The sequence below is a fragment of the Dreissena polymorpha genome, chromosome 13 (assembly GCF_020536995.1).
Source record: "Dreissena polymorpha isolate Duluth1 chromosome 13, UMN_Dpol_1.0, whole genome shotgun sequence".
NCBI classification, from domain to species: Eukaryota; Metazoa; Mollusca; class Bivalvia; order Myida; family Dreissenidae; genus Dreissena; species Dreissena polymorpha.
The window spans coordinates 739,097-760,318 of NC_068367.1; the positions used below are offsets into that span (position 1 = coordinate 739,097).

Sequence of the window (21,222 nt, forward strand, 5' to 3'; positions counted from 1 at the left end):
AAAGAAACACATACAGAATCTTTTAATATCGCTTATCATTTGAAAACTAATTGATTTGCTCTGATGAAGAATGTATGCGATATCAACAAGTCGTTAACAGATTGCGCAATAATGTCACGCCTACCTAGTCTGACACTAATTACGCTACGATGGTCAATACTTACCGATTGGATATCGATCTGCGCGAACAGTTGAACGCGTGGCCAGCTGTTGGCAAGTTTTCACAGTTAATTATGAACGGTGTGGCAGATAAGATAACATTCGTGAGATTGAGTTAATACTTTTTAGCTGATAGAAACACAATAAAGATTATTATAAATTCATGATTTCGATAATGTCGGTATAATCAAACCGCTTACATTGGAATAAGCATAATATAATGTATAAGTTACATAACGACGATAATACCATTAAATAAATCTGCATACAAACACTATAATAATTCTGAAAACGCAATCTGATTTTATCTTGGTTTTTTAGTCAACACTGTTAACGAACAGCTTGAGAAGCTATACCAAACAAGTTCGAGCGTTTCAAATACATTCGGAAATATGCAGGGTTCGCATGAATAAAAAGCGCAAATAGCTTAAATCGTTTGCGCGCCGAAAATATATTGAACCGCTCAACAATCTAACACCAATTAACGAGTCACGCACAACTGACATGTGAGTTACACGCTCATTACACCGAAAACAATAAACATCGATTTATAACCATACCCCTGAGCGAATACATACATAACATCACCAGTAGTGCGTTCAGTTACAGCGAACGTTCGCCAATGATCGTTCGTTTCCGATTCGGTCTTATTGAACGATAAGTTCGGCGCGAACGTTTCAAGATGGCGGCTCCCAGATAATTGATTGCGATTTTGATGGAGGAAATCGCGAATAACAATATTGTATCAGAGGAAAGGTCGTCGGAAGACTAAATACTGACAATTTCATAATACAAAACTATGAATACCCGTATTCTTTTTTAGATTAAGACTTAAATAAAAGATATTTCAAAAATAATAAAACCTATAATAGTTTTATTATAATTATAAGTGGTGTGGATGCGATAGTGTTATTTTTAATTAGCGATCGAAATTTAGTGAAAGAAGTGCATTGAACCAGTTATAAAATAAAGCCCTAAAATAGCGTAATACATTACAATCTTCAAATGAAATTGTAACTTTCTTTTACATTGAATAAATTTTCGTTTCGTTTTCATTTAATGAAAATATTAATAAATTTTAGCATTCAAATGGAAACAAACACATGCATATTTTGCGAATTGAACTGTCATTGAATGTACATGTATATTGAAAACTCTTTTGCAGTGATAATGAGCGATAAAATTCTGGCATTTTATTATACCATAAATCTATACATTTATTTTACCCAAGTATTTTATATCCATATTATGATCAAACGCGATTGCTTGTTTTCACGATGATGTTTCGAACATTGCAGTAACGCACGATATTTAAACGTTATATTTGCAGGTACCCGTTAAATACGTTAATTGTGTAGCAGTAAATTTCCACAATATTTTTAATGTATTGTTATTATTAAACACTTTTTGTTATGTTTAAACAGACACGTAGGTCTCGTCTCTGGTTTAAACTGGCTAATATATATATATATATATATATATATATATATATATATATATATATATATATATATATATATATATATATATATATATATATATATATATATATAGTTATATAAGTAAAATGTAATAATCCAGATTGTGAATATTATATAATTAAAGTAAAAACACGTGTCTGGGATTTTAAATATATATTGATTTAGCCAACGCGTTTCGCATAGCTCATCAGGGCATGATATGCCCTGATGAGCTATGCGTAACGCGTTGGCTAAATCAACAACAACAACAACAACAACAACATTTATTAGCTTTTAAGCATAAAATTGCTTTTTAGCCAAATGTATAATATACACGTGTAAAGACATGGATGATAATAATTATGAGAATAAGATAATAATTATGAAAACTATGCAATGGAAGAAGTTAACAAATATTTTACTGATTTATAACCTAAGATATGTTCCTTTAACATCGATAATGACAATTGGTAATAAAATCATGTGACACAAATATTTTACTGATTTATAACATAAGATACGACATAAATATTTTACTGATTTATAACATAAGATATGTTCCTTTAACATCGATAATGACAGTTGGTAATAAAATCATGTGACACAAATATTTTACTGATTTATAACATAAGATATGTTCCTTTAACATCGATAATGACAGTTGGTAATAAAATCATGTGACACAGAATACATTATTTTGCGAAATTATTTTCACTTTAACATCGATACGTATCAGTGCTCATCGAATTCTGAGAGAAAAAATTAGTCTACGTAGATTAATTAATGTGTCTCAATATATATTTAAAATCCCAGACACGTGTTTTTACTTTTATTATATATATATATATATATATATATATATACTTAATAGTTCCTGTTCATCCATTTCGGACAAATGCACGTCTATTTTTTAAAATATGTTCAAATATTTTATTAAAGCAACTGTTAAGTTTTTGGCTTAACATGCCAAGAGATGACATGGAGGTATCATAAATCGTGTTTAATGACCAGACACCTGCGGTTTATGACCCCATACAGAGACATACAAGTATAGGTCCCTGGGTTTATGACACCCTGTTTTCTTAGTAATTGTCTGGACAGTATCCGATCATATCGAGATAATCGGTTTGTGATGAACAAAGGGGCAATTAAACACTGGGTGGTTAAAAATGCTGAAATAAAGAGTGTCAACATTGGTGTGAACAATTAAATAAAACATTTACATGTATCAAGAGGATTTAGTTAATCTTTAACAAGGTAAGTTTTTACAGACATATAGGTTCAAATCAGTTTCTTTATGTTGATTACATAAAATCAATCAATTTTGTTGTTTGTTTTCGTCCTTATTTTCGTTCGTTCATTGGATTCTATTTAATCTCAAAGAATTTCAATTTCTCAGTATTTTGTTGTTCTTAAAAAGGGTCGCGAATATGATTGAAACCTTATCGCGATGCGGTTCATCAAACGCAAACAATAGCGGAATGGCCGCAGTGTTGACGGCCAAAATTGGAGCAAGTGCAAACTTGACGTCATTATCAAAATCCCCAAAACTTCCTATACACTTTGTTTGTAATTCAATTCATTCTATGTACTACAAAAAAAATAAAAATAAAAAAAATATCGAAGTTACACTGAACGACAACTTATATGTCCGCCATCTTGGTTTCGCTAGCGAACTACCTCCCGAGAGGGTTCGCTTCGGTTCGCGAACGTTCGTTGCGAACCGAGCGTTCAGTAGCGAACGTTCGCGACCGTTCGCGAACTATAGCGAACGTTCGCTGTAACTGAACGCACTACAGGTGAAAACCAATAACTCACACCTTTGCACCTGGACTATCGATCGATTTGAACTCAACTTGACCTAATCCTCCCCGCTCCTCAAAAGATGGTCTCGAGTTTTTTTCATTTTCTACTACTTTGAAAACAAATGCAAACATAAACATCTGAAGTGACCACATGTAGCATAACCAAATCCTTAAAAAAAACATTAAATACATGTTTGATTTCTCGTCGTCGTGACAATTAGCCACCCATTCTACTACCCACTGATTTATTTTAACCCCACGTATATTAAACGTATGAATACTATAATTTCCCGTATTCTGGGCTTAGCGTTTTCTATATTTTATAAAACCAACCATGGACCTATACATTTGTTTGTATAGGTCCCTGAACCAACTAGTAATTTAATTTGAATCATGTAAAAAAATAAAATATAAATAAAGGCAAATAATTTTTTCGATCAATACATACACTTTGAAGTATGAGTTTTGATTTAAATCAAATTATGTACAAATGTAACTTCATTGAAGTCAGAACTTACATGCCGCTATTATTGGCGCTACATGAAATATTATGGAATGTGATTTAGCAGGAAAATACTCATTTACTTAACTTAATGACAATTTAGCAAATATTTTTTGCCTAATTACAATGAAGAATATATATATTTTGATTGACGTCTGAATTTGTGATATGACCATATCGATAATTCTTGATATACTGACTATGTTACTGACAATTGAATCGCTTGCTGTTTTCATGCTTAATGTTTTATCATGTAGTATGTGACTTATAGGCCCGTTTGGGCCGGGTGCATGCCTTTTTGTTATTGTATGTTGTTATTTCTATTTGAGTTTGCACATGTCACTTTAATAAAATATTTACTTACTTACTTACTTACTTACTTACTTACTTATACTGACGGCAATCTATTTTCAGACAGTTCTTTACATTTCACCAGTTAGTTCAGTGACAAACACTATGGGAAGTACAAACCATACAACGCTAACGAGGTATTATATTACGCGAAATTCATCCAAAATTGAAACTTGAAATCATATACATTAGGTTATATTGTATCCGATTTAAAAGCAGGCACACAATTATTGTTGTAACAAATGGGCACGTGTTTTTATAATTTAATGATCAATTGAAAATACTTTTGATCTACATTATTATCGTTTTGAAACCGATATTGGATTTGCGAACTATATATTACTTTCTTTTTAACTACAAATGAGTATAAAATTAGCCTTAAAGTTATCATAAAATAACAGAATAACCAGTGGCAGTATATATTGTTCTTTTTTTATTCAGGGTATTTAGTTCGGAATTAGATACTATGTATAAGATAGAGATAACATATCGGCAACATTGACTTGACTTTAACATTACCTCTACGAACATCGGAGTAAAGTATAAAGTATTAAAGGCGTCAATTTATTAATTTTTGTCATATTGATTTCATTAAATCCTGCAAACAGGCCTGAAATGTATGCAGAAATCAGCCACCCGTGCTTTACCGACAAAGCTTGTACATTATTGGGTTTGATTAAATAGCAGACAGTAGCGCCGCTAGTGTAGTGGTATCACGCAAGACTTCCATTTCTGCGACCCTGGTTCGATCCCCAGGCGGCGCTTTTTTTTTAATTATATACTTTATTGTTCTTACAAATTTTTACTATAGTATCCACCATTTGCACAGATTAAACTATATCTGAGTTTGCTGGCAAGGTTTGCGACGAATCACTGTGACCAAAGTTGAGTGAAGCGAGCAATCTAACAAACTAAATTCGCTGTGTTCATGCCCTCTTTTAACTAATCTATAACACCAAATTAAGAAAGATGAAGACGTATTAAGTCTATAGAACGCTGTCAGGGGAAACTCATATGATTTCCTTAACAATGTGCCCACAAAAGCACTTTTTAGTAAACGCGAAATGTCGAATAGTTTTTGAAGAAACATGTATGACATCAGTCGCGGGTAATAATTTAACAATGAAATATTGTCTATATAAACTCTGAAACTCTCTTGGTTTGAGCATACCTATACTTATATCTTTATATTTAGTTATTTTGAACCTTTACGTCATTTATCTCGTTAAAGGGTATTTATGTGTGCGTCGACATAGAGACCGTGTTGAGGCCTGTGTAAGCTAACATGCATGTTGTCAATACACACATGTATGGATGGATGGATAAAGTTATATAGGTTTAATGTTTCTAATTTCATTTGCAACACTATATTATAAACCAAAGTGCTTACAGTACTGGTGTGACGATGCTTTTGAAGAGTTTGGATATAAAAGCATCAATTTGAATTTATCTACATCACCACAATTGTGTATGTGGGTACGAAAATTTTGGGTACGAAACAAAAATGGGTACGAACATTTGGGGTACAAAAATTATGCCCCCAAAAAAATTGGGAACGAAAAAAGATTTGGTTTCGAAACAAATTGGGAAGGAAAAACAAATGGGTACGAAAAATATAGGTACGAAAATAATTGGGTACGACAAATTTTGGGTTCGAGAAAAAAAATGGGGGTACGGAGAAGTAGTACCCGTGGGGAACTTGACCCATTCAGCGAAACCGGGAGGAGGGTTACATTCGCGATCAAATATAACAAGAAATATCTTTAAAAAGATATTCGACGTGTATTTTCTGTACCACTTATCTTAAAGAAACGTTCGGTTACAGTAGAACGTTTGTGGGTTATAACATTACGTTTTAGCAGATATATTCAAAACTTGACATGCTCTTAAATTACACCATGCTCTTTAAATTCACGTGTATATCATACCAAACTTTATATGTCGTTGTTACCTTTCCTAAGTTAATGATGTTATGTGTACGGACGTGATTTCACATGCCCATGTGCATGAACATTTTTTCTCTTTTGATAATTGTTTTATCTCTAATTCAACAAGCTTCCATGTGCATGAACATTTTTTCTCTTTTGATTATTGATTTTTCTCTAATTCAACAAGCTAATTGTTTTTTCGATAAGTACGGCAATAATTTCACGATGATTCCCGAAAGTAGATATGAGCACATAGTCGTAAGAGCACTTGAATATGTGAGTTCGCCCATAAACCCATGGTAAGGTTAAATAAATCTCCATGATATGACCTAATATGTGTTTAAAACAGCAAACAATATCCAACAAACTAATGAATTATCAAACATAGTATGTGCACTGATGTGGCTCTGTAATTTCTGTTTGAAAAGTTCATTAACTATGCAAAATGAGACAGCACGCACAAAGAGCGAGTTTCATAGCGAGCTCGCTGAGCCGCCGTAGGCGGCTCGAGAAGCTCGCATTACGTTAACACGTGTATTTGACTGTAGATCTACAGGTTGTTGTTTTGAAAAGTTTGGTGTCTGCGCGCGCAACCAAACCGGATATCCGGAATTTCCGAAACCGGAACTGGAAATGTTCGAAGTAAATAACCAGCGTCTCCTGATTGATCATAATGATAAAATAGATAAAAATGATCAAATTTACGGCTTTTAAATATTCTAAAAAAATTCTCTGTATTTATTGTTACTAGAGCGCTATATTTCGAATAAAGCATCAGCATTCTTCGTGTAAAACATTTGTCTTCAGTCTGGGACTTCCCCGTTCGATGACGTCATCACCAAATTTATTGTACAATTTATTTAGTACGCGCATTTGTTTCAAATCGTATTTTCACCAAACTGTGAACACGTCTATTACAGTAAAATGACGATATAATTAAGAAATAATTCGTGTACGTTATAGTTTGTTGTCGAATAACCCACGGCCGGAAGTTTAGATGCGTAGGGATTAAATCACGAGTGCGAAGCACGAGTGATTTGAAACCACGCATCTAAACTTCCGGCCGTGGGTTATTCGACCACAAACTATAACGTACACGAATTATTTCGATTCTAACACGATTTTTACTAAAGATTTATAGAATGTATCTTATTTTTCTTGCATACTATTTTATGTGAAGCTCCGCCCATAAAAATAGCTTTCGGCTGTTCTGTCGATCAGATCTCCGCCCTCAATAACAGCCAAACTGGATGGAAAAAAACCCATTTCATTTCTCACGTTTCGTTAACTAAGAACAACAACTTGCGTAAACTAACATGTTTTCATTGTACTCTTTAAATTAACGCAAGAGTGTTGAATCTACAAGACAACAACTCCGATTCGAACTTCAGCCATTTCAGTATCGAAGCAGAAGACGAACACCGTGGGAAATTGGGTCAAGTTTACGCATTTCTGTTCATAGCGTAGTATTTTGTCACGTGACTTTCATTCATAAAATACCGGATTATTACGCTGGTGGAAAATGTATCGGCATGTTTTGTTTAGCTACAGCGCGTGCTTTCAGTGTATAAGCTCCGCCCATAAGTTATTGCAGAATAACCCACGCTTGATTTCCTTCTTTGTCTATAGAAAACAAGTCACGTGCCGTGTTAGAATTGTGCATAATGTTTTGTAAAAGCGTCTATACTTTGCTACAACAAGAATCCAAATGTGCAGTGATTATTCGGATTATTTTACAAAGGTCACTTTTTAACCGGCCAGAGCCGCATCCAGACATGCCTGTGCCGTTTAAAAAAAACGAAGGTATATTTTAAACATCGATTTAAATAAGGAGTGTTATTTTGCTTGATTGAATATAACGCATGCATTTTTTAGAATGTGCATGTGTTTTAAAATGTATTTTCACATAAGTGAACACGTCCCTTAAAGTGAAATGACATAGTTCTGCATATATTTTTTGTAAAAGCGCTTATGTATACTTTGCTTCAACAATAATCCGAACGTGCAGAGATTATTCCGATAATTAAAAAAAGTCTCTTTAAAATCGATTTGATGTGGGGTTATGTTGACATAATGTTGAGTTATTACTTAAGTTGACATTGTGTTGGATTAAGTTAACATTATGTTAATGTAACATAACGTTGCGCATTAACATTTGGGCGATATGGCAAAACTTCGCCACCATACTTTACAGATAAAGCTTGTACAGTATTGTGTTTAAGTGTAAAGTAAATTAGTATGTTATGATTGATTGTGAAACATGGTCTTTCAGAAGCGCCGCTGGTGTAGTGGTATCATGCAAGATTCCCATTCTTGCGACCCGGGTTCGATTCCCGGGCGGCGCATTACTTTTCATCAAATATGAATAATTTCTTTATGATTTATGACCAATAAAGTTTGCCATGAAATGCTTTTAATTGATAAATATAAATTGGATCTAAAAACTCCATTAAAAAAACAAGACTTAAATTGCAGAGAGAAAAGAAAGTAACCCCCAACTGGGCTTGAGCCCCTGACCCATGGAGTAAAAGTCTATCGCTTAGACCACTCGGCCACCCGTGCTCATATAATGAGCGATGTATTTTATACTTTATATAAGCAATCCTCGTAGTATCACAAAAGATAACAACAACAGAACTCTCAAAATTATTAAATCGTTTCGCGTTGCAACGCTTTATAATTGTCAGGTTTTTAAAACGTCAACAGATGCTTGTAGTGGATAGTTTAGAGCATGGAAATGTTCAGTATTACTGTTTCCTCACAAATATCATAACAACAAATTTGCGAATCTGAAACAATTGTTGTTTTTTATTTTGTCAATTTACCAAAACGTGATTAGGCCCATTTAATTAAAGGGGCCTTTTCACGTTTGGGTAAATTGAAAGAATTGAAAAAGTTGTGTCAGATTCGCAAATTTTCGTTTCGGTTATGATATTTGTGGGGAAACAGTAATACTGAACATTAACCATGCTCTAAAATAGCCATTATATGCATCTTTTGACGAATTAAATACCCGAAAATTATAAAGCGTTGCAACGCAAAACGAATTAATAATTTAGAGAGTTCTGTTATTGTCGCTATATTTTGTGAAACTTGGAGTATTGCTTACATAAGGTGTAAAATACATCTGTTGTTGTATTCGGAAGAATGGCCGAGTGGTCTAAGTGGTAGACATTTTACTCCAGGACTCCAGGGGTCAGTGGTTCGAGCCCTGCATGCTGAGGGTTACCTTTTTTTTCTTTTTTTAATTTTATTCTTGACTTTTTACTGGAGCTTGTTGTATCCAATGTTTACATTTATCAATATAAAGCATTTAATGACAAACTTCAAAACATGCCAAAATCTGTGAAAATGCCCCTTTAAAATATTAATGTGTTTTCTTGCAAGACACTCGACGATGATTCGATGTAACCGAAGTTTATTGAAGTGAATAATATACCAAATTAAGCGCATTGTTTTTATTGCCTCTTTTAAAAAGTCTATTGCACAAAATTAAGTTATAAAGAGGAAGATTTATTCAGTCTTTATAACGATGTGAAGATAAAAAAAAGTAATAATGTGCACAGGAGCGCAATGGTGAGAAACCGAGAAAACGCTTACTAATGCTATAGAAACGTTTACAAGATAAGTATTGATGCAAAGCATCAAAGGGCGTCGGGAATTTCAGTGTAAAAGGCACTCAATGAAGTTATATGGAACGATTTTTTTTCTACTGTAAATATAAATATATTGGCCGATTATTTTAATCAAAATAGAAAAAGATACTGGTATAAGCATTATCGTATCTATGATTTTGTGTAATAACCCCCAAATAACCATTATCTATGATGTTGTGTTATAACCCCAAAATAACCATTATCTATGATTTTGTGTTGCTGGGACACAGCTCCTCCTTGATAAGCGACTGCTTCCCTTATCACAACTCATTGTTACAATCAATAATACGTGTCGCGCTTCGCGCTCTATGTGTGGTAGGGATAGTACTTAGGGCCTATTATAGACAACCATAAACAACAACAAAAATACATGCAAAATAGATGTGTTGTTTGCATTTATTTGTAAATATAAAAACACGTGTATTTTTTATAAGATATTTAAGAGATGTAAGAAATTTTAACTAACGTTGTCACCACGCGGCATCCATTAATTTTAATAAAAATGTGCAACGTTGTATTTAGGTCGCATTAAAACGCAGTACTTTTAAATTCTATTTAAAATAATTAAAAAAAATAATAAAGAGAGAGAGAGAGAGAGAGAGAGAGAGAGAGAGAGAGAGAGAGAGAGAGAGAGAGAGAGAGAGAGAGAGAGAGAGAGACAGAGAGATTAATAATATAATATATATAAATAATATATAAAAAATGCTCCCCGCCTGGGAATCGAACCCACCAACTCCCGATCGCTAGGCGCACACCTCATCCACTCAACACGGCGACTGTTGAAAGTTTCAGACAAAAATGTTGACTATTAATTTAAAGTTTCGCCGGTTCGCGTATTTGCCCAGTACCTGTGATCTTTTATTAGTGCCCAGTCCCTGTGTTTAGCTATTAATTAAAAGAATTAACTTTGCATTATTGGCAATAAATGTTGTAATAAATATAATAGGCACAAATGCAGTACTTAATTACACTAATTTACACAAAAATCACCACTATGCAAGATATTCTTAAAACAAAAATATATACATTGATCCGTACAATAACTGCTCCTCCCATAAGCAAAAAAATGCATTACATACTAGTCGCCGCTCTCCAGAGCGACGCCAATGACATCATGCGCGAGAATTGTTTTAACAAAATAAAATGCGTCCGGGAAATTAAAATAAGCAAGATTCTTCTCAATAGACCACGCCTTTATCGTTATATGTTAAAGTAAAAGAATTCCTTTCTTTTTTGGACAAAAATCATTGCCCGAAATGACTTAAAGAAATAACATTCACGGATGTTGGCATGTATTGAAGTTTGTCATTAAATGTTTTTTATTGATACATGTAAACATTTGGATCTAAAAAGCTCCAGTTAAAAAACAAGAATAAAATTATTAAAATTAAAAAGTAACCCTCAACTGGGCTCTGATTCATGGAGCAAAAGACTATCGCTTAGACCACTCGGTCATCCGTGCTCATACAATGAGTGGGGTATTTTATACTTTGTGTAAGCAATCCTCGTAGTATCAGAAAATATAATGACAACAACAGAACTCTCCAAATTATTCAATCGGTTTGCGTTGAAACGCTTTTTAATGTTCAGGTTTCTAAATCGTCAAAAGATGCATATAATGGATATTTTAGAGCATGGTAAATGTTCAGTATTACTGTTTCCTCGCAAATATCATAAATACATCGAAAATTTGCGAATATTTTTGTAATTGTCTCAAGTAACCAAAATGTGAAAAGGCCCCTTTAATTGACAAAATTGAAATTAAAATGTTTCGATTTGCAAATGTTCTTTGTAGTTATAATATTTGCGACGAAACAGTAATACTTTCCATTTACCGTGTTCTAAAATATCAATTGTATGCAGCTTTTGACTGGTAAGGCAGGTAAGAAGAACCTAACAGTCATTCGGCTCGGCCTCGCCAATCTATATTGTTCCATTCCTCACAACACAATCATGTTTCAGACAGTACCTAGAAAATCTTCACGAGTATGGTATCATACTCCGGTTCTTCGTAGGCGTCCAGCTGACAGAAGTTGGAGAAAGGAATTGTAACCGGCTGTACAGTTTCTGTTGAACTCCTCGTCAAAGCTTGAAATCCGGGTAGAAGATGGACTGAAGAATATAGACCGCAGCAACCTTCCTGAAAATTTTAAAGTCTGGCTATACCAACAACCTTACAACCAAGGCTTATCTTACCAATGATGCTGTATGTGATATCGAGCTGAGTTATAGATGCCTTAAAGAGGACCACCAGTCGACACCTAAGGAGGTGGCAATTAATACCCCCACCCCCAGTTTCTCCAGCGTAGGACTGTATGAAAAGAGCAACAAGCTTTAACCCCCACTGTCCTTACGGGTGGTGGAATTCAAGACAGCCCAGATAAGACTGCAACTCACCTTAAGAAACTCCACAGATAAGCTGATCCGAGAAGCCGGCATTGTCACCCGCACCAGCGGGAAATGGTCGGCTACAGAGACTGTCAGTCAAGCCGAAAAGTTGCTCATTGTAGCTTGAAAGCTGCCGGGCGTAAAAGGATTTGAGTGACAAAAAACCTTATGCGGAGCCGAGCAGACAAAGAAGAGAGGTGCGCAATGATCAAGACAGAGGCCAGGAGGGCACAAGAAAGCAAGAGACAATCTAGAGCAGTAGAAATAGGAACACATGGAGCATGGGCAACATGGAATACACTAGCCAGGAAATTGATCAGGGTCGACATCTGGAATATATGACTACATCATCAGACTTTCCATCCTCCTTACGTCAGCCCATGTCCTCCTACAATCTCTTGCAAACACCTGCGTTGTGGACTTATAGAAGATCCTAAATGCACAATTTGTGATCGTGCCGGCACTATAGAACATGTTCTTTCTTACTGCCCTACAGCTCTGCCACAATGAAGATACAGATGACGACACGACAGCGTCGACAAAGAGGTGGTTGACTGGCTTGAACCAGAATGGAAAAGGGAAAGTAGTAGTTTCTTACGAAAACTGATTATAAACTTCGCGTGAAGCCCGGAGAAAATGTAAAGAGGCAGTCGACCAAACAAGCTCATTCCTCAATGGCGCAACCGGATGGATCATGAAGGTTGACCTTTACAAGAAGCTGTTTTTACCAAGTATTGTACAGATAAACCCCAGACCCGAGGAGGCCTATGAAAGCAAAAATGCCAAGTGCTGATTGAAGAGGCTTGCAACCAACTAGGCTGGCGTGCTTGGTTGTTCCCATAGAAGTAGTAGGGGCTATAGGGTTTTGTGCTTCGGACAAGGTCACGGAACGTAAACGGAGGAACATTTTTTGGTCCTTATATATATATATATATATAATAAGAGAAGACCAAAAAAAATTCAAGTACCTGTGACAGCTTTACCAACATTGATGTTCCACCGTTTACGTTCCGTGATCTTGTCCTAAGGATATTAGGTTATACGCGTTTTTGTTAAATTATCGATGAGCAGCTTCACGCATGTTTTGTTATTATTCCAGTTTTAATTGATGATTTTTAGTTGATCGCGTTACTGGCCGACTAAATTTACAGAGCATGTTTTGCAAATCAGTATGTGCTTAGCTACGCTAAGGACTGTAACTCACTAGACTAGGAACGATTACCGCTGCCTGTTTATACTTCACTGCAGCAGACAGCCTATAATTATGTAAACAATAGGTTTAAGTGCTCGTGGGACATATAGGCCAGTCTAGTGTTTATAACAGCTTGTGCGACGACATTGGTAAGTTTATCATTGAAATCTGTACATATTGGCTGCTTTCAGAGAAAACAGGGCTTAATGCTGCATTAAAAGTCTGTCATGTGGGCAAAATTGTTTCTCAATAATTTAAAGAAAATAGATCAAGTATTAGATACACATATCACAACATGTACGTGATTATAGGCTTGTTATTCTTTAGCAAGGCCACCAGAATTCTAAAGATGGTTGCCAGTGCAGCAACCAATTGTGAAAAAAAGGAATATTGTTGTTATTTTGTCTAAGTTATCTCTATAACATAAATATGAGGATAAACAGTCACACACATATCGACCTGTGCTTTAAGATTCACTCTTAAAAATTTGAATGGGTTGTGCTCATTTCAAACTTGCGATATAAAAAGCTATAACATAAGTTTGAAAACTGAGTTGCTTCTAAGATTATGCACTAGCGAACAACTTCAGTGCCTTCAGCGCTTTTTGATTTTTAATCGATTGAAGTAAGTGTTCTTTTGCTTATTTGAATATAATCGATGTACAATTTATTTAGTATGCGCATTTGTTTCAAATCGTATTTTCGCCAAACTGTGAACACGCCCCTTACAGTAAAATGACGATATAATTATGCATAATGTTTTGTAAAAGCGTCTATACTTTGCTACAACAAGAATCCAAATGTGCAGTGATTATTCGGATTATTTTACAAAGGTCACTTTTAACCGACCAGAGCCGCATCCAGATATGCCTGTGCCGGGTAAAAAAAAAACGAAGGTATATTTTAAACATCGATTTAAATAAGGAATGTTATTTTGCTTGATTGAATATAACGCATGCATTTTTTTAGAATGTGCATGTGTTTTAAAATGTATTTTCACTTAAGTGAACACGTCCCTTAAAGTGGAATGGCATAGTTCTGCATATGTTTTGTAAAAGCGATTATACTTTTCTTCAACAATAATCCGAACGTGCAGAGATTAGTCAGATAATTAAAAAAGTCTCTTTAAAAGCGATTTTATGTGGGGTTAAGTTGACAAAATGTTGAGTTATTACTTAAGTTGACATTTTGTTGGATTACGTTAACATTATGTTGGGTTAATGTAACATAACGTTGCGCATTAACATTTGGGCGATATGGCAAAACTTCGCCACCATACTTTACAGATAAAGCTTGTACATTATTGTGTTTAAGTGTAAAGTAAATTAGTATGTTATGATTGATTGTGAAACATGGGCTTTCAGAAGCGCCGCTGGTGTAGTGGTATCATGCAAGATTCCCATTCTTGCGACCCGGGTTCGATTCCCGGGCGGCGCATTACTTTTCATCAAATATGGCTAATTTCTTTATGATTTTTGACCATTGAAGTTTGCCATTAAATGCTTTATATTGATAAATATAAATTGGATCTTAAAACACCATTAAAACAAGAGGGCCATGATGGCCCTGTATCGCTCCACTGTTTTTTATGTGAAAAAAAAACGTGCAATGCGCACGGGTTGAAATGTACTCAAGCATGTGACGTCCCACTGGGCGCTTAAAGTTGGAAGGGTGAGCATTTTTATATATGAAAAAAATTACTACCGTGTTAACTAAACAGACTAAAAAGCCCGGGAATTGTTGCACAGGTCCTTTGCTTATAATGTAGGTACATTTATCTCTCCAAAAGATATTGTCGTTCTTTCTATTTCACATATTTTTAGATGCTGAAGATCAAATCTATGCATTTGATTTGAAACAGATTCACAAGACCCATATGAATCAAAATGCCTTAACCCTTTACCAAACGACACATTTTGGACTTTCCCAGAGGTTGCAGACGACAATTAAATTGTAATGGAATCTGAAGGAACTGATCAGGTAGGGTAGAAATAATTGCGATAAAAGGAGAAATTGCTCATCTTGAGCAATTTCTCCTTTTATCACAATTATTTATAAAGTCGTCAGCTACAAACCTGTAAAATCCTGTTAGTGTTTGGCAAAGGGTTAATAATCTCTGGTTCCTTCTTAAGAGCCTTTCACATATTTATAACAAATACAATAGTAGCATCTTTCTTTGTAAACCATCATCTCAAAATATAACAAGGGCTGTTTGTAAAACATGCATGCCCCCCATATGGGCTGTCAGTTGTAGTGGCAGCCATTGTGTGAATACGTTATTTGGCACTGTGACCTTGACCTTTGACCTAGTGACCTGAAAATCAATAGGGGTCATCTGCGAGTCATGATTAATGTACCTATGAAGTTTTATGATCCTAGGCATAAGCGTTCTTGAGTTATCATCCGGAAACCATTTTACTATTTCGGGTCACCGTGACCTTGACCTTTGACCTAGTGACCTGAAAATCAACAGGGGTCATCTGCGAGTCATGATCAATGTACCTATGAAGTTTCATGACCCTAGGCTTAAGCGTTCTTTAGTTATCATCCGGAAACCATTTTAATATTTCGGGTCACCGTGACCTTGACCTTTGACCTAGTGACCTGAAAATCAATAGGGGGTCATCTGCGAGTCATGAACACATTTGGTAGAGGACTATAAGATATCACTACATACCAAATTTAGTAGCCCTAGGCTCTATAATTATGAACAAGAAGATTTTTAAAGTTTGCACAAAATAGGCCTTATTTAAGCATATGTTCATTTTTGTGACCCCCGGGGCAGGGTCAAATTTGTCTCCAGGGGCATAATTTGAACAAACCAAGTAGAGACCTATTAGATGTCACTACATACCGAATTTGGTAGAAATAGGCCCAATAGTTATGGACAAGAAGATTTTTAAAGTTTGCACAAAATAGGCCTTATTTAAGCATATGTTCATTTTTGTGACCCCTGGGGAACAGTCAAATTTGATCGCAGGGGCTTAATTTGAACAAACTTGGTAGAGGACTATTAGATGTCCTTACATTCCAAATTTGGTAGCCCTATGCCATACGGTTATGGACGAGAAGATTTTTAAAGTTTTCACAATATAGGCCTTATATAAGCAAATTTGCAATTTTTTGACCCCCCAGGGCAGGGTCAAATTTGACCTCAGGGGCATAATTTGAAGAAACTTGGTAGAGGACTATAAGATGTCACTACATACCAAATTTGGGAGCCCTTGGCCCTATGGTTATGGACAAAAAGATTTCTAAAGTTTTCACAAAATAGGCCTTATATAAGCAAATTTTCAAATATTTGACCCCCCGTGGCAGAGTCAAATTTGACCCCAGGGGCATAATTTGAAGAAACTTGGTAGAGGACTATAAGATGTCACTACATACCAAATTTGGTAGCCCTAGGCCAAATGGTTATGTACAAGAAGATTTTTAAAGTTTTCACAAAATAGGCCTTATATAAGCAAATTTTCAATTTTTTGACCCCCCGGGGCAGGGTCAAATTTGACCCCAGGGGCAGAATTTGAAGAAACTTGGTAGAGGACTATAAGATGTCACTACATACCAAATTTGGTAGCCCTAGGCCCAATGGTTATGTACAAGAAGATTTTTAAAGTTTTCACAAAATAGGCCTTATATCAGCAAATTTTCAATTTTTTGACCCCCCGGGGCAGTGTCAAATTTGACCACAGGGGCATAATTTGAAGAAACTTGGTAGAAAACTATAAGATTTCACTACATACCAAATTTGGTAGCCCTAGGCCCAATGGTTATGGACGAGAAGATTTTTAAAGTTTTCACAAAATAGGCCTTATATAAGCAAATTTTCAATTTTTGAACCCCCGGGGCAGGGTCAAATTTGATCCCAGGAGCATAATTTGAACAAATTTGGAAGAGGTTCACCCCAGGAACATTCCTGAGAAATTTCATCAGAATTGGACCAGTAGTTTAGGAGAAGAAGATGTTTATAGAAAAAGTTAACGCACGGACGGACGCACGGACGCACGCACGCACGACGGACACAGGACCATGACATAAGCCCCGCTGGCCTCTGGCCAGTGAAGCTCAAAACAAGACTTAAATTACAGGAAGAAAAGAAAGTAACCCTCAACTGGGCTTGAGCCACTGACCCATGGAGTAAAAGTCTATCGCTTAGACCACTCGGCCACCCGTGCTCATATAATGAGCGATGTATTTTATACTTTATATAAGCAATCCTCGTAGTATCACAAAATATAACAACAACAGAACTCTCAAAATTATTAAATCGTTTCGCGTTGCAACGCTTTATAATTGTCAGGTTTTTAAAACGTCAACAGATGCTTGAAGTGGATAGTTTAGAGCATGGAAATGTTCAGTATTACTGTTTCCTCACAAATATCAGAACAACAAATTTGCGAATCTGAAACAATTGTTGTTGTTTTTTGTTTTGTCAATTTACCAAAACGTGATTAGGCCCATTTAATTAAAGGGGCCTTTTCACGTCTGGGTAAATTGAAAAAAATTAAAAAAGTTGTTTCAGATTCGCAAATTTTCGTTTCGGTTATATTTGTGAGGAAACAGTAATACTGAACATTTACCATGCTCTAAAATAGCCATTATATGCATCTTTTGACGATTTAAAAACCCGAAATTTATAAAGCGTTGCAACGCAAAACGAATTAATAAATTGGAGAGTTCTGTTATTGTCGCTATATTTTGTGAAACTAGGAGGATTGCTTACATAAGGTATAAAATACATCTGTTATTGTATTCGGAAGAATGGCCGAGTGGTCTAAGTGGTAGATATTTTACTCCAGGACTCCAGGGGTCAGTGGTTCGAGCCCTTCATGCTGAGGGTTACCTTTTTTTTCTTTTTTTAATTTTATTCTTGACTTTTTACTGGAGCTTGTTGTATCCAATGTTTACATTTATCAATATAAAGCATTTAATGACAAACTTCAAAACATGCCAAAATCTGTGAAAATGCCCCTTTAAAATATTAATGTGTTTTCTTGCAAGACACTCGACGATGATTCGATGTAACCGAAGTTTATTGAAATGAATATTCTACCAAATTAAGCGCATTGTGTTTATTGCCTCTTTTAAAAAGTCTATTGCACAAAATTAAGTTATAAAGAGGAAGATTTATTCAGTCTTTATAAAGATGTGAAGAAAAAAAATGTAATAATGTGCACAGGAGCGCAATGGTGAGAAACCGAGAAAACGCTTACTAATGCTATAGAAACGTTTACAAGATAAGTATTGATGCAAAGCATCAAAGGGTGTCGGGAATTTCAGTGTAAAAGGCACTCAATGAAGTTACATGGAACGATTTTTTTTCTACTGTAAATATTAATATATTGGCCGATTATTTTAATCAAAATATAAAAAGATACTGGTATTACCATTATCTATGATTTTGTGTAATAACCCCCAAATAACCATTATCTATGATGTTGTGTTATAACCCTAAAATAACCATTATCTATGATTTTGTGTTGCTGGGACACAGCTCCTCCTTGATAAGCGGCTGCTTTCCTTATCACAACTCATTGTTACAATTAATAATACGTGTCGCGCTTCGCGCTCTGTATGTAGTAGGGATAGTACTTAGGGCCTATGATAGACAACCATAAACAACAACAAAAATACATGCAAAATAGATGTGTTGTTTGCATTTATTTGTAAATATAAAAACACGTGTATTTTTTTATAAGATATTTAAGAGATGTAAGAAATTTTAATTAACGTTGTCACCACGCGGCATCCATTAATTTTAATAAAAATGTGCAACGTTGTATTTAGGTCGCATTAAAACGCAGTACTTTTAAATTCTATTCAAAATAAACAAAATAAATAATTTATAAAAAAAACGCTCCCGGCCTGGGAATCGAAACCACCAACTCCCGATCGGTAGGCGGACACCTCATCCATTACACCACGGCAACTGTTGAAAGTTGCAGACAAAAATGTTGACTATTAATTTAAAGTTTCGCCGGTTCGCGTAATTGCCCAGTCCCTGTGATCTTTTATTAGTGCCCGGTCCCTGTGTTTAGCTATTAATAAAAAAAATAATAATTTACTTTGCATTATTGGCAATTAATGTTATAATAAATATAATAGGCACAAATGCAGTACTTAATTACACTAATTTACACAAAAATCACCACTATGCAAGATATTCTTTAAACAACAATATATACATTGATCCGTACAATAACTGCTCCTCCCATAAGCGAAAAAAAATGGGAGGCGGAAAACTACAACGGGCGAGGCATGGTATTCTATTGCGCAAGAGGGGGTTTGAGGGTTAAGGTTAGGGTTAGGGTTAGTGTTAGGGGTCGGGTTAGGGTTTGGGTTAGCCTAAACCCAAACCTAACCCGACCCCGAACACTAACCCTAACCCTTTTGGGGGGTTATCACCCCTGACCATGCATCGACCGTTGTAATTTTCCGCCTCCCCCCCCCCCCCCCCCAAAAAAAAAATGCATTACATTCTAGTCGCCGCTCTCCAGAGCGACGCCAATGACATCATGCGCGAGAATTGTTTTAACAAAATAAAATGCGCCCGGGAAATTAAAATAAGCAAGATTCTTCTCAATAGAAAAGTAAAAGAATTCCTTTCTTTTTTGGAAAAAAAATCATTGCCTGAAATGACTTAAAGAGACCTATTCACGTTATTGAAGTTTGTCATTAAATGCTTTTTATTGATACATGTAAACATTTGGCTCTAAAAAGCTCCAGTAAAAAAAACAAGAATAAAATCATAAAATTAAAAAAGTAACCCTCAACTGGGCTCTGATCCATGGAGCAAAAGTCTATCGCTTAGACCACTCGGCCATCCGTGCTCATACAATGAGTGGTGTATTTTATACTTTATGTAAGCAATCCTCGTAGTATCCGAAATTATAACGACAACAACAGAACTCTCCAAATTATTAAATCGGTTTGCGTTGAAACGCTTTTTAATGTTCAGGTTTCTAAATCGTCAAAAGATGCATATTATGGATATTTTAGAGCATGGTAAATGTTCAGTATTACTGTTTCCTCACAAATATCATAAATACATCGAAAATTTGCAAATATTTTTGTAATTGTCTCAAGTAACCAAAATGTGAAAAGGCCCCTTTAAGGGACCTTTTCACTTTTTGTAAATTGACAAAATTGAAATTAAAATGTTTTCGATTTGCAAATGTTCTTTGTAGTTACAATATTTGCGAGGAAACAGTAATACTTTACATTTACCGTGTTCCAAAATATCAATTGTATGCAGCTTTTGACTGGTAGGGCAGGTAAGAAGAACCTCACAGTCATCCGGCTCAGCCTCGCCAATGCATATGGTTCCATTCCTCACAACACTACCATGTTTCAGACAGTACCCAGAAAATCATCACGAGTATGGTATCATACTCCGGTTCTTCGTAGGCGTCCAGCAGACAGAAGTTGGAGAAAGGAATTGTAACCGGATGTACAGTTTCTGTTGAACTCCTCGTCAAAGCTTGAAACCCAGGTAGAAGATGGACTGAAGAATATAGACCGCAGCAACCTTCCTGAAAATTTTAAAGTCTGGCTATACCAACAACCTTACAACCAAGGCATATCTTACCAATGATGCTGTATGTGATATCGAGCTGAGTTATAGATGCCTTAAAGAGGACCACCAGTCGACACCTAAGGAGGTGGCAATTAATACCCCATCCCCAGTTTCTCCAGCGTAGGACTGTATGAAAAGAGCAACAAGCTTCAACCCCCACTGTCCTTACGGGTGGTGGAATTCAAGACAGCCCAGATAAGACTGCT

General features: G+C 35.5%; 2 non-coding genes across 2 annotated transcripts; both read left to right on the top strand.

Annotated features, from left to right (window-relative positions):
• The first annotated feature begins 8,479 nt into the window (after positions 1 to 8,479).
• On the top strand, positions 8,480 to 8,550 carry Trnag-ccc (transfer RNA glycine (anticodon CCC)). The gene has a single exon. It is a non-coding gene; the product is annotated as a tRNA-Gly (tRNA).
• A 6,256-nt stretch (positions 8,551 to 14,806) lies between these two features.
• Trnag-ccc (transfer RNA glycine (anticodon CCC)) lies at positions 14,807 to 14,877 on the top strand. Its single transcript has one exon. It is a non-coding gene; the product is annotated as a tRNA-Gly (tRNA).
• The last annotated feature ends 6,345 nt before the right edge of the window (positions 14,878 to 21,222 follow it).